This window comes from Triticum aestivum, chromosome 3B, assembly GCF_018294505.1.
Source record: "Triticum aestivum cultivar Chinese Spring chromosome 3B, IWGSC CS RefSeq v2.1, whole genome shotgun sequence".
In the NCBI taxonomy this organism is placed as follows: domain Eukaryota; kingdom Viridiplantae; phylum Streptophyta; class Magnoliopsida; order Poales; family Poaceae; genus Triticum; species Triticum aestivum.
In genome coordinates, this window is record NC_057801.1 from 134771503 (window position 1) to 134787204 (window position 15702).

The following is a 15702-nucleotide window of genomic DNA, read 5'->3' on the forward strand; positions in this document are numbered from 1 at the left end:
ACGAGAGACTGTGGTTCCCCCATCAACCGTAGACGAGGTAGGATTCACACCGGAGTGCTCCTCCACACCGTCTGTGGTGTCAACCATACTCTTCGGACGGCGAAGTCCTTAATAAAGAGACGAGGCTCTGATACCAATTGAAAGGATCGATATGGTTGACTAGGGGGGGTGGGGTGAATAGGCAACTAACAATTTTTAGTCGTTTCTTTACCAATTTCAACTTTGCATCAAAGTAGGTTGTCTAGATATGCAACTATGTGAGCAACCTATATGATGCAACAACAACTAGCACACAAGCAAGCAAGATGAACAACACAAATAAGCTTGCACAAGTAAAGGCACGAGATAACCAAGAGTGGAGCCGGTGGAGACGAGGATGTGTTACGGAAGTTCCTTCCTTTTGGGGGGAAGTACGTCTCCGTTAGAGCGGTGTGGAGGCACAATGCTCCCCAAGAAGCCACTAGGGCCACCGTAATCTCCTCACGCCCTCACACAATGCAAGATGCCGTGATTCCACTATTGGTGCCCTTGAAGGCGGCGACCGAACCTTTACAAACAAGGTTGGGGCTATCTCCAAAACTCAATTGGAGGCTCCCAGCGACACCATGAAGCTTCACCACAATGGACTATGGCTCCGCGGTGACCTCAACCGTCCAGGGTGCTCAAACACCCAAGAGTAACAAGATCCGCTAGGGATTAGTGGGGGGAATCAAATTTCTCTTGGTGGAAGTGTAGATCTGGGACTTCTCAACCACTCCCGAGCAAATCAACAAGTTTGATTGGCTAGGGAGAGAGATCAGGCGAAAATGGAGCTTGGAGCAACAATGCAGCTTTTGGGGGAAGAGGTGAGCCAACTTTGGGAAAGAAGACCCCTTTATATAGTGGGGGGGGGGACAATCCAACCGTTACCCCCCCCCCCAAGCAGCCCCGCAGAGAGCGGTACTACCGCTTGGGTGGGCGGTACTGTCGCTGAGCCAGCGGTACTACCGCGCCACCTAGTGGTACTAACGCTCGCAAGAGAGGAGCAAGGCCCTGGACTCAGCATGGTACTACCGCGGTGGTACGGGCAGTACTACCGCTCAGGAGCGGTACTACCGCCACTACTGCCACGACCAGTACCGCAAAACCCGACACGAGAAAACAAGGGTTCGAGTCGAGGCGGTAGTGGCCCGGAGCCTTAGCGGTACTACGACCGAATCCAGTAAGCGGTACTACCGCTTGCTGGCTTCGGCGGTACTACCGCGGAGGCCCGCAGTACTACCGCTGGGGCCAGACAGAGAGGGTAGAGAGGGGAATGAGGGCTCCATCAAAGTGGGAAGGAACAGCGGGTGCAATATGAATGTATACGTGTTGATTCCACCCTAGCCATACCAAAGCGGATCCCCTCTTGATAGTACGGTGACTCCTACGCAACTAGTCCACCAACAGAGAAACGAAAGGGGCTGCACCGTCTTGAATAAAACACCGAGGGAAGGGAATCGTCTCGTGCCAAAGGATGAATATCTGAAAATCTCAATGCACACGATTAGTCCGCAAAAGCATTGTCATCAATCACCAAAACACCTTGGGGATAAATATGCCTTCACAACGTGTACACATGGCACCTCTCCCAAGGCCTCTGACACAACCACCTATGATTTTTTTCTTCTAATATCTCATAAACTGGATCATGATTCAAAAACATAATTACGACCATAGAAGGTAAATGGAGCTGCACTTGGTCAAACATTACAATATTGATTATATGAAAGTGTTGTCAAGACTTGCCACGACATCGGCTACAATATCAATTGAAATTTTGTTGATTCAGTGGACGCATATCAATCGCAGGCACTTGAAGGTGCAACATCATCTAGCTTTCACTTAATCTGATAAAAAAATGTGAGAACTAAACTAAAGATGCAATATAAAGAGTGATATAATTTGTGCATACATGCTCCTCGCATTACCGCTACGGTAGGTTCATAAGAAAAGAAAAGGCATATCACCCACAATAAGAAGAAGAAATTACCACTATTGTAGGTCGCCATTTTATGCTCAACACTTCCTTTCCACAGTCCTGATATCGTTGGGTTCGCCATCCACAAGTTTCCGGTAGTAATAAGTAACAATATGCACAATTGCATATTCAAGAAAATATTATTGAAATTCAATATGTACCTTATTATAAGTCAATTTCGATAGAAGCATATGACAATGATCCACATTATTGGCATTTTTATCCACTACTGTCCTCCAGATATAAAAAATTAACAGATTGGCTCCAACCATGCATAGCAAGATTATCTATTTATCTGCATTAAGCAATAGAGAGCTCTTATTTTTAGGTGAGCGGTTTATGAGAATAGCATATCCTAGCTGCAATGCAGATGTTTCAGGAACACATATTTGAGAATTGCTAAAGCTATCAACAACATAGATCTATGTGTTTTTTCTCAATCATCTTACAACTTGGAAATACTAATTGCCATTGATGCAATCCTATTAGAAACAAAATTTTGCATCATGAGCCCTACAACTTGGATGGGCCTAGACTTGTCAATTATATGTACACATACCCACTTTGTTGACTCAAGTAAATTCAAGGTAATGCTATACAACGATCTTTCTACTTTTCATACTTAAGACCATAGGAAATAGAAACATAATTTTTTTTTAAAAACACAATACAAAGAGACAAGTAGCTTTCACGTGACACTTGATTGTCCTGGTATATAAAAATCTTCATCATCATCATCATCGTCTTCGATCTGTTTAACATAATCTTCTAAGTTCTGCAATAACCAACAACATGACAGGGTTAGAAATAATTTCAAATACAAGTTTGCACATGCAGGTATATATGAAAGTTGACATAGAGGATTACTCTGAAAGTGATTGATTTGATGAGTTCTTTGTCTTCTTCATCTAGTTATGTTACTGTTGTTTCCTCCTGTAGCCGCACACAAAATGACCAATATTAGAGAGAAAATATTTTAAGAAAATGATGCCACAGGACCACCATGCCATGAGCAAAACACTCTACATATTACCCAAAATGTGAACCACTACACGTGAAACTTTTATCAAATATAGAGAAAACAAAGTATGTGAGATCTTGCCTTTTGATGAGTGGAATGCTTCAAAATTTCATGCATCTGGTCAACGGAGACTCCAACATGTCTAGACTGTATACAACACAATAAAACAATGTCAGGAGTAAGTAAAGTCAAAATATTTCATGTGCATGTACAAGTACAGGTTAACTGAACTTAAAAGAATGGCAAGATGCCCAGATCGTACTTTCATCGACAACATCTCTTCTAAAGCGGCAAGTATGTCCATGTCTTGCTTTGAATGCATTGCTCTGTTCTCAAGTGCTCTCATTGCATCTTCCATCTCCCCCACTTCTCACTTCCTATTCTCTTTATCCACAACCTGAACAATGGAAAATAAACAAATATGATTAAATTGAAGCAGGCGAGATGTACCTGCAACCCTGCAAGGGGGTGCATGCTGGCATCAAGAAAGGTGGGCTGTCGCTCGAAAATCCTATAGATCCTTCACCTCCATCCTCTCTCCTAGTGCTGCAGCTTCAGGAGAAAAGACAAGAGAAGTCGGCGGCGGCTGGGGGAAGACGGAGGAGTCGTTCCACCACGGACAGGAACGATCAAGGACTGCTCCTCCATGGGATGCGAGCTGAAGGAGATGACGGAAACAGGACGCAACCTGTGTCGCGGGCGAGGGGATGGGAAAAGAGAGAGATGAGAAGTCTGGGTTGAATGCCTAGCAGACGAAGGAAATACCTAGAGGCAGCGGTGGCCTGGAGAGTCTAGGCGGCGGCAATACGGCAACGAGGCAAGTCCAGGTGGCGGCGAGCTACTCCCTTCTGCGGTGGCGGCAGCTGCTCGTTCGTGCAGTCGCCCAAACCACTGTTGTAGCCTCGATCTGGATTGGGTGGGTGGATGGATCGAAGCTGAGGGCGATGGATGCGGTCTTGATGGGGACTAGATTAGGGTTCGACAGTGGATGGACCTCACGCGTAGCTCGTAGGCCTCCCTCCTTCGAATGGGCTACTGGCTCGCGAAGGCCCAATGCACCAGAATCGTCCGTTTTGGCCCGTGGAGCAGCAGCCCACAGGACAACTGGGCCGGATTAGCCCCACTGCGAAACAGATTGCTTTTCACATTAAATCTGACGGCCAGGAACTCCCAGATCGCGAAAACGGACGGCTAAAAATGCAAATCATTGTGAGGCCTTGCTTTAGGTGCGCTTATACTGTCCTTAGTGTCGTCAGAATTTCGCGACAATAGTCATGATTCGGGAATTTGTGCAGCAAGATGCACAAAGAGGATTTACATATGAGATTCGGACAAGTGGTTTACCAATACTCGAGCCCTCTGTCTTAGAGGTAACGAAACTGCTGCACACACGACGAGTAGTGCGCACGATACATGCACGATGGCACATCTAGTGCTGATCTGCCGTGCACGAATGGCTAGACTGCATTGCCGTCCACAAATCATGCACAGTGTGTCGTGTGCATAGTAGTTCTTGAGAGGTAATACCCTGCTTGTGCCGAGTGTTTAATCAAGCCTCTTATGAGGATAAACAAAGAACAAGTGTAAGACCATACAAATATTCTAATATAATAGAAACACATATGCTCTGTACCCCTTGATTCATGCAACCCAAGGGCACTCAACTAGGGTTTCCTCTGCCTCCCGCTAGTCTCCTATGGTCTTATGACCATGCATATGCAATGGATCCCAACCTTTGTCGACGGGATGACTCTGTTTTATGTGAGTTTTTTAAATTTTGTTAGGGTTTTTGCTAAACCTGTGCATGGACAACCCAACTCAGCGGCCCGAGCCTAGAAGCTCGGCATCTGGGCCGGGCTCGGGAGCAGCTTTTCCGCTCGAAGCCTGGCCTGAAGCCCGAACTAAGCTTGAAAGTCATCAAAATAATTATTTTAATTAAACAGTAGGTGTAAAAAAATCAAAATACCTCCAAATTGATTATTTTAATGCAAAAGTGCATTGTTCATAAGTTTCGGACCCGGCCGAGCTGGGATCAGGCTTGGGATCTTGACTTCCGGTTTTGACAAAGCCCGCCTCGAAACCCGGCCCGACTCCGGGTTTGAATACGTCTAGTTTGTGCCATACTCGGGAAGACGAGGTGGTGACTGCTTCGTGAAGATGGAATAAGGTTGTCTCCGCCTAGCTCCCATCCCCGCGATGTTTATAGCATTGTCGGAGGGCGTGTGGAGATACATCTCCAGCGGATCTTGGAGGATTCGGTTGGTATTTGTACTCCCTAATGTCCTTTTTAGTCTGCATAAGCAAGAATTGTCTGGTGCACTGGTGCTATGAGGCCTTAAGGGTGTGTTTAGTTCGAGGAACCAACTGAAATGTAATGGGTCGAACGTGTTCTAGGGCCACGTTCTAGCGTTCGGTTGGTAACTAGGATGAAACCTACTTGTTCCCATCGATTGAATATTCCGTTGAGATCCAGAACCAAGCGTTCTCTCCAGATCGAGCGGACCATGCGGAACCGTGCTTAGCGCTCGTCCCTCTCTCTCTCTCGTGCGCGCGAGCCTCCTCTCCTCCTCTTGCACGAAGCCCCCTCGATCCATCCCTCCCTGATCCGCGCCGCCGGCCGGTCCTCTCCTGAATTCGGGCCGCCAGCGGCTCCTATGCCTCGCCTCGTCCTGAATCGGCTGGCAGGCGGCAGGTGCATGGGCGCTGGGTGCGGGTCTCATGCCGGAAAGACCAGCGGTGGCATCCAGTGCTCGGGCGACAGTTGGACAGGGCGGCGGCCGATGCGGGGGGCACCGACGGGCGCATGGCCAATGTCGGATTTCGGGTTCCGGCAGACCCTCTAGATTCGAACACTGGTGTGCGGGCAGAGATTTCGCCCTCTACCTACCTGCACCTCACCGCCTCGCTAGGATCTAAGCTATGAAAGGAACAACACAAGAGACACAGGGTTTATACTAGTTCGGGCCACCATTATGGTGTAATATCCTACTCTAGTTTGTGGTGTGGTGGATTGCCTCTTGGGCTGATGATGAACAATACAAGGAAGAATAGCCTCGCGAGGGTCTGTTCTTGGCTGGTGCAATGAACTGCTCGGGAGAGTTCAGTCGCTCTTTCTCTGCTGGTTTCTAGATGATGATCTCGATCTTCCAATTCCCCTACCTTGTGGGTGGCTAGTACTATTTATAGGCAAAGGCCCTGGGCCTCTTCCCAAATATTGAGCGGGAAGGGCGCCAACAATTGGCCATGTTGAAGGGGAACATCTAGTACACTTATCCTGACTAAAGTTGGTCCTAACCTGTCAAAGGCTCTGGTGGTGACGCCGGCTTGGGCTCCACAATGACCTCCTTCCTGCCGTTGCGACGGTCTTGGTCTTGTTGCACCGAAATGGATGCCTTTGCTTGATGCTCTCGCCTGCGCTTGCTCCCTTTGCACCAAAGAGGAAAGGAGGACACTGCGCGGGCTGGCGCCCACCTGGCGCCCTTGGTCATCATGGCTTGCGTCATGGGCACCTCGTGAGGTACCCCGCCTTGATCTCTCCGCCTCCTCGCGAGCCAGCCCGACGAGGCCGTGCCGGAGAAAGCTTCCTGTCGTCCACTCCGCGAGGCTTGACCCCTCGCGAGGGTCTTGAGCTCGTGCTGATGAAGATGGGCCGTGCTGGGCCACCCCTTGAGCCACGCCGCAGGCCGCAGGCAGGCAAGTATGGGGACCCTCGTTCCCAGAACGCCGACAGTAGCCCCCGGGCCCAAGGCGCGCCCCGGACTTGGCTGAGCAGAGAAGCGAAGGGGCAAGTGCGAAGCACCGCGGGCCCTAACAGCATGCGGCCTCGGGCGCCGCGTGTCGGTTGATTGGACGTGGGCGGCTCCGCTCCCCTACGATGCCTCGGCAACCGCACAAACTGACAAGTCCCTGCATGCAAAGCGGGTCATGATTACCTATGATCGTGGAGGCCGACAGTTGGCCTCCTCTGGCTATAAGTACGGGACGGCGCCTGCCCTTCTGGTCCGTCCCCTCTTGCTTCTCCTTCTTCTTCATGGCTCCGCCAAAGAGGTTCTCGGCCGTGGAGAAAGGAAAGGCCCGCCAGGTGGAGCCCGACTCTCCCCCACCCAAGCGCGGTCGAGGCCGTCCCCGCAAACACCCTGCGACTCCCATGGTGGCTCCTCGCGGTCACGGAGGCGATCTTCCGCGTGGTGACGGGCAGCAGGCCGCCACTAGGGGACGCGCTATGGCCGCGCGACCCCCTAGGCCGCGCTCCCACTCGGTAGAGGTACTGCCGGAGTTCGTGGTGTGGTCGGCGGAACCGGCCAGCACCTGGCTCCAACTTCCTCGCTTCCTCCTAGGTGAGCTTCCGGCTGGCGCCCCGGGCGGCCTCTGGCTTCAGGCGGACGGTTGCTGCAGCCGAGCCTCCTGGGCTTCATTGGAGGTCTCTGCAGCCGGGAGCCTAGCCCTGACCCGCGGCTGGCAAACGTTTGCCCGCGCGCGTGGTCTGGGTCGGCGGTGCACCCTGCACTTCAAGTTCACGGTGATGCCACCCTCTATGTGAGGGTGTTCGGGGAAGATGGTCGCTGCGCTGGGTGTTGCCCTGAGAACGATGACCGCGGTCGTGGGTCCAGCCCCAGCGACGATGAAGACGACAGCGCGCGCGTGGTCGGCGGCGGTTGGGGTTCATCGAGCTTCGACGGCTCTTCTTCGGGCAGCGGCTCCTCCAGCGGTGGCTGCGATCAGCCTCCGCGCTGCCGCGCCCGCCTGGAGGGAGGTAGCGGGTCTGCCCGTCGTCGCGCCTTGGTGAAGCGCGAGGTGGAGTCCTGCTGAGCTCCGGAGGCGGTTCGAGTCTCCCCCGCGAGTTGGTGTCAGGCGAGTCGCGCCCGTTTTGTTCTTTTTCCCTTTTCCTGCACAAAGAGACAGTAGTGTAGGGCCCCGCGGGGGCGTTCTTGGACTATTGTTGTTAATTATCGTGTTGCTTCCGTTATTCCGGTATTGTGCCTTTGTGCCGCACGCCTGCGCGTAAAAATTACTTAGCTCGGGGAGGAGGCCTATTGTGACCTTTGCTTCCCGAGGCCGAGGCCTCGTCGGCCGTTTCACGCCCTGTGAGTGTTAGTCTGGAGAGGTAGTTCCCGGCCTCAGCTGTGGAGGCGACCGACCCAGGTCCTGTGTTCGCGTCGCGGTGCCCGTGGGGCACAGACTGGAGGGGTGCTCCTGTAGTGGACCCGGGTAGGAAAGCCTCGAATGATAAGGGAAGAAAACACTCGCGAGGGTGCCCGCGTCGCTCCCTCGCGAGACTTGCGCGAGAGAAATCGGGGCAGGAGAGCGAAAACAAGGCAAAGAGTCACAAGCCAAAGGCGAAAACAGCTTCAATAAAACCTCGAATGGGGATGAACAAGCCAACTGCAGAAAGCAAATGAGAAAAGCCGCGTCCGGCACCTAATCTAGTCTTCGACATCTTCTCACCAGCGTGGAGCTAAGTGCTGCCACTGGGCGTGGGTGGGAGCCCCAGGGCCTAAGGCCGGCGCTCCTGAGACTCCGGGGCATGTACAGCCCCAACTCATTAACGTGAGAGTGTCACGGACGGCGAGCTTCACAGGCATTGGCCTTCTTCACAGGCTCCGGGCCTTCCTTGGAAAGATAAGCTTCACAGGCGTTCGCCTTCCTCACAGGCACCGGGCCTTTTCCAAAACGCGACAGCTTCATAGCGTTCGCCTTCTTCACAGGCTCTGGGCCTTTTCCAAGACGCGACAACTTCACATGCGTTCACCTTCTTCACAAGCTCTGGGCCTTTTCCAAAACGCGATAACTTCACAGGCGTTCGCCCTCTTCACAGGCTCTGGGCCTTTTCCAATACGCGACAACTTCACAGGCGTTCGCCTTCTTCACAGGCTCTGGGCCTTTTCCAAGACGCGACAACTTCATAGGCGTTCGCCTTCTTCACAGGCTCTGGGCCTTTTTAGGGGTAAAACCTCCAGAGGTGCTGGATGTTCCACGCGTTCTGGACGGGTACCCCCTCTTGAGTCTCCAAGCGCGCGGAGCTGGGTCTGGAAACATGAACAACCTTGAACGGGCCCTCCCACATGGGAGAGAGCTTATGCAGTCCCTCCCTGGAGAGAACCCGCCTGAGCACGAGGTCCCCTACCTCGAGAGTCCTGGGGCGGATGTTGCGGTAGTGGTATCGCCGCGGCGCTTGTTGGTATCTTGCCGCACGGAGCGCAGCTTCCCGGTGACGCTCCTCCCCCAGCACGAGGTCCGTCCCCCGCATGGCGTCCTGCTGCGCCTCGTCGAACGCCAGGACCCGTGCGGAACGATGTCTGACCTCGTGAGGGAGGACCGCTTCAGCTCCATAGACCAGGAAGAATGGGGTCTTGCCAGTTGGCTTGGTCGCGGTTGTGCGGATGGACCACAACACGGACTGAAGCTCGTCGTACCAACCTCGGCCGCAGGCCTCCAACTTCTTCTTGAATGTCCTGGTCTTGAGGCCTCTCAGGACCTCCGCGTTGGCCCGCTCAGCTTGATCGTTGCTCCGGGGGTGCGCCACTGAAGTGTAGCATATCTGCGTTCCAAGGTTAGCATATTATGTTTTGAAGAGGTTACTGGTGAACTGCAAACCGTTATCGGTGATGATGCGGTTCGGCACCCCGAACCGGCTCACGATGCCCTTGATGAACTTGACCGCAGAACCCGCGGGGATGGTGCAGACGGCTTCCACTTCAGCCCACTTGGTGAACTTGTCCATGGCGACGTAGAGGTAGCGATAGCCCCCTGGCGCCCGAGGAAATGGGCCCAGGATATCCAGCCCCCAGACTACGAATGGCCATGAGAGGGGTATAGTTTGCAGGCCTCCCGCCGGCTGATGGATCTGTTTGGCATGGAATTGGCAGGCCTCACAAGCCTTCACCAGTTCGACGACATCATTGAGCGCAGTGGGCCAATAGAATCCGCTGCGGAACGCCTTGCCAACGAGGGTCCGCGACGATGAATGATGCCCACAGTCTCCACCGTGTATATCCGCCAGCAGTTCCTTCCCCTGCTCCCTGGAGATGCAGCGCAGGGACACGTCATTCGGTCGCCTCCGGTAGAGCTCTGCATCCCTGATGCAGTATGCTGTGGCTTGCTGCGCCACGCGCTCCGCTTCCTCCTCCTTCTCTGGCAAGGTCCCTTGCGTCAAGTAGTTCCGGAGCTCCGCGATCCAGCACCCCTCCTGAGGCTCCATCGTCAAGAGCAAGCGTGATCCTGAGGCCGAGCCACAGACCGGGGCTCCCGAGGCTAGCGGCTGGGGGAGCTCCTCCCGAGGCTGCACTGCGCTTGACAGGGATGGCGTGGCCGAGGGCTTGAAGAGCCGTTCTCGAAGACGCCAGGCTCCTGAGGTAGCCGCCTGGATGCTTGTTTGGCGATGTCGTCGGCCTCCTGATTGGTGCCACGGGGCACATGCTGCAACTCTAGCCCCCAGAACTACTTCTCCATCCTGCGGACCTCCGCAAGGTAGGCTTCCATGTGCTCATCCCTTGGCTCATATACTTTGTTGGAGAAGTTGACGAGGAGTTGTGAATCGCCCTTGATGGTAAGGCGCTTCACTCCTAGGGCTGCTGCGGCCTTCAGGCCTGCTATTAGGCCTTCATATTCCGCTATGTTGTTGGAGACCTTTTCTCCGTGCTGGAACAGAGCAGCCTTGAGGCCCGGCGCCTCTGTCCACTCTGGCACAAAATCTACCAAGGCGGCCCCCTTGATGACTCTGCTTGTGCTGAATTCGAGTTGAAACGCTTGTAGTTCAATGTTCCACACAGCGACTCTTCCAGCTGAGTTAGGGCTCCTGAGCACCCTTTCCAAAGGGTACGCTGAGACAACCTTGATGGGGTGGCCCTGAAAATAATGCCGCAGCTTGCGCGAGGCCACCAATAGTGCAAGGAGGAGTTTCTGAGGCATGGGGTACCGCGCCCTCGCGTCGCACAACACTGTGCTGACGAAGTACACGTGGTGTTCAACGAGGTTGGGAGTGCTGGTGTCGATGGCACCCTCCGGAGACCGTGGCGCCTCGTGAGACAGGGGAGCCTCCAGCGGCTGGTCGCTAGGGGGAGGGGTCTCTGCTGCCCCGAGCGTGTTCCCCTGCGGCGGCTGATCCTTCTTGGCTGTGGTAGTGGCCCCTGTGGGTCTTCCTTGATCATGCTTCGCCTCGACCCGGGCAGCCGCCGCGGCTTTGGTCCGACGCTCCTTCCTAACCGCCACCAGGGCTGCGCTGGTGGAGTAGGGAGTGGCTGCGAGGTAGAGCACCAGGGGTTCCTGAGGGCGCGTGGCCACCATTACCGGAGGGCTGGTTAGGTACCTCTTGAGATCTTGGAACGCCTTGTCGGCCTCTTCAGTCCATTCAAAGGGTCCCTTTTTCTTCATCAGCTGGAAGAAAGGCAGCGCCCGCTCCTCCAACTTGGAGATGAAGCGCCCTAGTGCTGTCACGCGCCCAGTGAGCTTCTGCATTTCTCTGAGGGTCTTTGGCGGGCTCATGTCCTCGACCGCCTTGACCTTTTCTGGGTTAGCTTCGATGCCTCGATGGGACGCGAGGAAGCCCAAGAGCTTGCCTGAGGGGACCCCAAACACACACTTCTCTGGGTTGAGCCGCAGGCTTACAGCGTTGAGGCTCGCAAAGGTTTCCTCCAGGTCTTGTATCAGGGTCTTGGCCTCGCGAGACTTCACCACAATATCATCGATGTAAGCCTCAACATTCTTCCCGAGCTGTGGGCCCAAGGTGATGTGCGTCAGCCGCTGAAAGGTCGCCCCTGCGTTGCGCAGCCCGAACGGCATGCATGTGTAGCAGTACACCCCACACGGGGTTAGGAAAGCCGTTTTTTCCACATCTTCTACCGCCATCTTGATCTGGTGATACCCAGAGAAGGCATCCAAGAAACATAACAGATCGCACTCGGCAGTGGAATCGACGATCTGATCGATGCGGGGGAGCGGAAACGGATCATGCGGGCAGGCTTTGTTGAGGTTGGTGAAGTCGACACACATACGTTCCTTCCCCCCTTTCTTTGGCACGACGACTGGGTTGGCCAACCAATCCGGGTATTGGACCTCGCGAATGACCCTTGCAGCTTCCAACTTGCGGGTCTCTTGGACGATGAAAGCTTGCTTTTCCGTGGACTGCCGCCTTGCCTTCTGCTTCACGGGGCGAACATTGGGGCACACGTTGAGGTGATGCACGATTACGCCTCTAGGGATCCCCGCCAGCTGATCTGGCTCCCATGCGAATACCTTCTTGTTCACGCGCAGGAACCTGACCAGGGCCTCCTCCTGCTCGGGCTCGAGGTTGGCGCCAATGGTGAAGGTGGCGTCAGTGGACCCGTCCTCGTCGACCAGTATCTGCTTAGTTTCTGCCTTGTCCTGGGTGAACAATTGTTTCTTCTTGGCTGGCGCAGCCCCCTTGGGCTCAGGGGCGTCCGAGTCGGCAGGCTGCACCGTCGCCGCCGCCTTGCGAGCTTGAGCACTTGCAATGCATCCCCGGTGTCTCCGGACACGGTGAGGACGCTGCTGCTCCCGGGCATCTTCATGAGGTTGTACGCTGGGTGAGTCGCGGCCATGAATCGGGCCAGCGTTGGGTAGCCGAGGATGGCGTTGTATGGGAGGCCGATGGGGGCAATGTCGAAGTCGATTAGCTCTGTGCGGAAGTTGTCGTAGGTGCCGAAGGTTACCAGGAGGCGGATCTGCCCCAGGGAGCTGGACGACCCACCCCTGACGCCCAAGAAGGGACGGCTGGGCTGAACCCGCTCCTGTGGTATGTGAAGGAGGCTGAAGGCTTCAATCGAGAGCACGCCGAGGCCCGTGCCGCCGTCGATGAGGGTCCTGGTGACGGCCACCTGGCAAATGGTGGGGGTGCACATCATCGGGAGCACGCCCGAGCAGGCTGAGTTGGAGGGGTGGTCCTCCGAGCTGAAGGCCAGATCGGCCTTGGGCGCCGACCGACCTGAGGGAGCCCCCTGCCGCGTGGAGGCAGCGCCGACCTGGCGGACGAATGGCTTGACGTGGCGGCCTGAAGGTGGCGCCTGCGAGCCGCCTAGGAGGGCCGCGATGACCGGGGGCACCGGCGCGGCATGCTGGGCGAGGAAGAGGTTGTGCAACTCTTCCCAAGGGGCCACGGAAGCCGCCGGCAGGTGGAGCAGCCACATGCGCGGGGCGTCGGTGAGGGCCATGGGAAGCCAGTCAGCCATGGCCCCGTCGCCGCCTCCTGCTTCGAGGATGGCCTCCTCGTACGCCAGCAGGAAGGCCAGCGGATCAGTTGTGCCGTTGTAACGCGGCGGTGCCGCTGGCTTGAACTTGTCCGGCCACCGCGCTTGTCGCAAGGCTGGGGCCAAGGCTCGGAGCCCGCTGGCCCCCGCGCTAGGCGCTGGCGACCGGAGCGGGCGGCGCGCTGCTCATCGCAGGGCGAGTCGCGATGTCGGCGGAGAGCGGGTCGGCGGAAGGGTAAGCTTCGGCGCACCCCCTACCTGGCACGTCAAATGTCGGATTTCGGGTTCCGACAGACCCTCTAGATTCAAACACTGGTGTGCGCGCGGAGATTTCGCCCTCTACCTACCTGCACCTCACCGCCTCGCTAGGATCTAAGCTATGAAAGAAACAACACAAGAGACACAGGGTTTATACTAGTTCGGCCACCATTGTGGTGTAATACCCTACTCTAGTTTGTGGTGTGGTGGATTGCCTCTTGGGCTGATGATGAACAATACAAGGAAGAACAACCTCGCGAGGGTCTGTTCTTGGCTGGTGTGATGAACTGCTCGGGGGAGTTCAATCGCTCTTTCTCTGCTGGTTTCTAGATGATGATCTCGATCTTCCGACCCCCCTACCTTGTGGGTGGCTAGTCCTATTTATAGGCAAAGGCTCTGGGCCTCTTCCTAAATATTGAGCGGGAAGGGCGCCAACAATTGGCCATTTTGAAGGGGAACATCTAGTACACTTATCCTGACTAAAGTTGGTCCTCGCCTGTCAAAGGCTCTGGTGGTGACGCCGGCTTGGGCTCCACAATGACCTCCTTCCTGCCGTTGCGACGGTCTTGGTCTTGTTGCACCGAAATGGATGCCTTTGCTTGATGCTCTCGCCTGCGCTTGCTCCCTTTGCACCAAAGAGGAAAGGAGGACACTATGCGGGCTGGCGCCCGCCTGGCGCCCTTGGTCGTCATGGCTTGCGTCATGGGCACCTTGTGAGGTACCCCGTCTTGATCTCTCCGCCTCCTCGCGAGCCAGCCTGACGAGGCCGTGCCTGAGGAAGCTTCCTGTCGTCCACCCCGCGAGGCTTAGCCCCTCGCGAGGGTCTTGAACTCGTGCTGATGAAGATGGGCCGTGCTGGGCCGCCCCTTGAGCCACGCCGCAGGCCGCAGGCAGGCAAGTCTAGGGACCCCCGTCCCCAAAACGCCGACAGCCAAGGCCGGGAAGAGGGGCGCCTGAATCCAGGCGGCAGCCATATAGGCGAGCGACGTTGGCAGCTTACAAGAATTCCGGAAGGTTCAGATGGCTGATCCATGTAAGCACTGATCCTTGAGAAGCTTCTTACGGGGTTGGGCTAAGCATCTAAGTGGGGTGTATAAGGTTGAGAAGGATAGACTCCTCTCTCTTATACAGGCATTGGACGTAAAAGCTGAATCTGCGCTGTTATTGCCTACCGAGCTCCAAGTTAAAAATGAGGCGGAGAAGAGGCTGAAAGAACTTCTCCGCGAAGAAGAATTGAAGTGGGCTTTGCGTGCCAAGGTCCGCAAGGTAGTCCAAGGGGACGCGAATACTCAATTCTTCCACCTCATTGCTAATGGTAAACACAGAAAGAAGCGGATCTTTCAGGTAGAGCAGGATGAGGGTACTATTCTAGGGCAGGATAATCTCAAAACCTATATTACCGAATACTATAGACAGCTATTTGGACCGCCGGAGGCCAATTGTGTGTCCCTCGATGAGTCCAGGGTTGAGGACGTGCCTCAATTGACTGCTGCTGATAATGATATCCTGGCTGCCCCGTTCTCAGAAAAGGAGGTGTTTGAGGCTATTGCACAAATGAAAAACAATAAGGCTCCCGGTCCGGATGGGTTCCCGGCTGAGTTTTATAAAAAGTGTTGGCACATTATTAAGGGGGATTTACTACCTATGTTTCATGATCTATTCTCTGGACAGCTTCAATTATTTCACTTGAATTTTGGAACTATCACCTTGCTTCCGAAGAAAACGGATGCTGCGAGGATTGAGCAGTTCAGGCCGATCTGCCTCCTCAATGTTAGTTTCAAAATCTTCACCAAGGTCAGAACTAATAGGCTCACACAGATTGCGCAATCTGTGGTGCAGCAATCCCAAACTGCTTTCATGCCGGACAGGAACATCCTTGAAGGGGTGGTTGTCCTTCATGAAACGCTCCATGAAATCCATTCCAAAAAATTAGATCGAGTAATTTTTAAGGTGGATTTCGAAAAAGCGTACGATAAAGTTAAGTGGCCATTCCTCCAACAGGCATTGCGTATGAAAGGTTTTGATGAAGCCTGGCGCCGACAGGTCGAATCATTTACGCAAAAAGGGAGTGTGGGAATTAAAGTGAATGACGACATAGGTCATTATTTCCAGACACATAAAGGCCTAAGACAAGGAGATCCGATGTCCCCTATCCTGTTTAACATTGTGGTGGATATGTTAGCAATTTTGATAGGCCGGGCTAAGGAAAATGGTCAAGTGGG

General features: G+C 54.4%; 2 long non-coding RNA genes across 2 annotated transcripts; both read right to left on the reverse strand.

The window, feature by feature from the left end:
* Nucleotides 1-1440: 1440 nt before the first annotated feature.
* Nucleotides 1441-2937, reverse strand: LOC123065034 (uncharacterized). The gene is made up of 3 exons (XR_006430879.1): nucleotides 2867-2937; nucleotides 2161-2774; nucleotides 1441-2059 (listed from the first exon to the last, which is right to left on the reverse strand). It is a non-coding gene; the product is annotated as an uncharacterized lncRNA (long non-coding RNA).
* Nucleotides 2938-3095: 158 nt separating this feature from the next.
* Nucleotides 3096-3990, reverse strand: LOC123065033 (uncharacterized). The gene is made up of 3 exons (XR_006430878.1): nucleotides 3547-3990; nucleotides 3283-3417; nucleotides 3096-3167 (listed from the first exon to the last, which is right to left on the reverse strand). It is a non-coding gene; the product is annotated as an uncharacterized lncRNA (long non-coding RNA).
* Between the last annotated feature and the right edge of the window lie 11712 nt (nucleotides 3991-15702).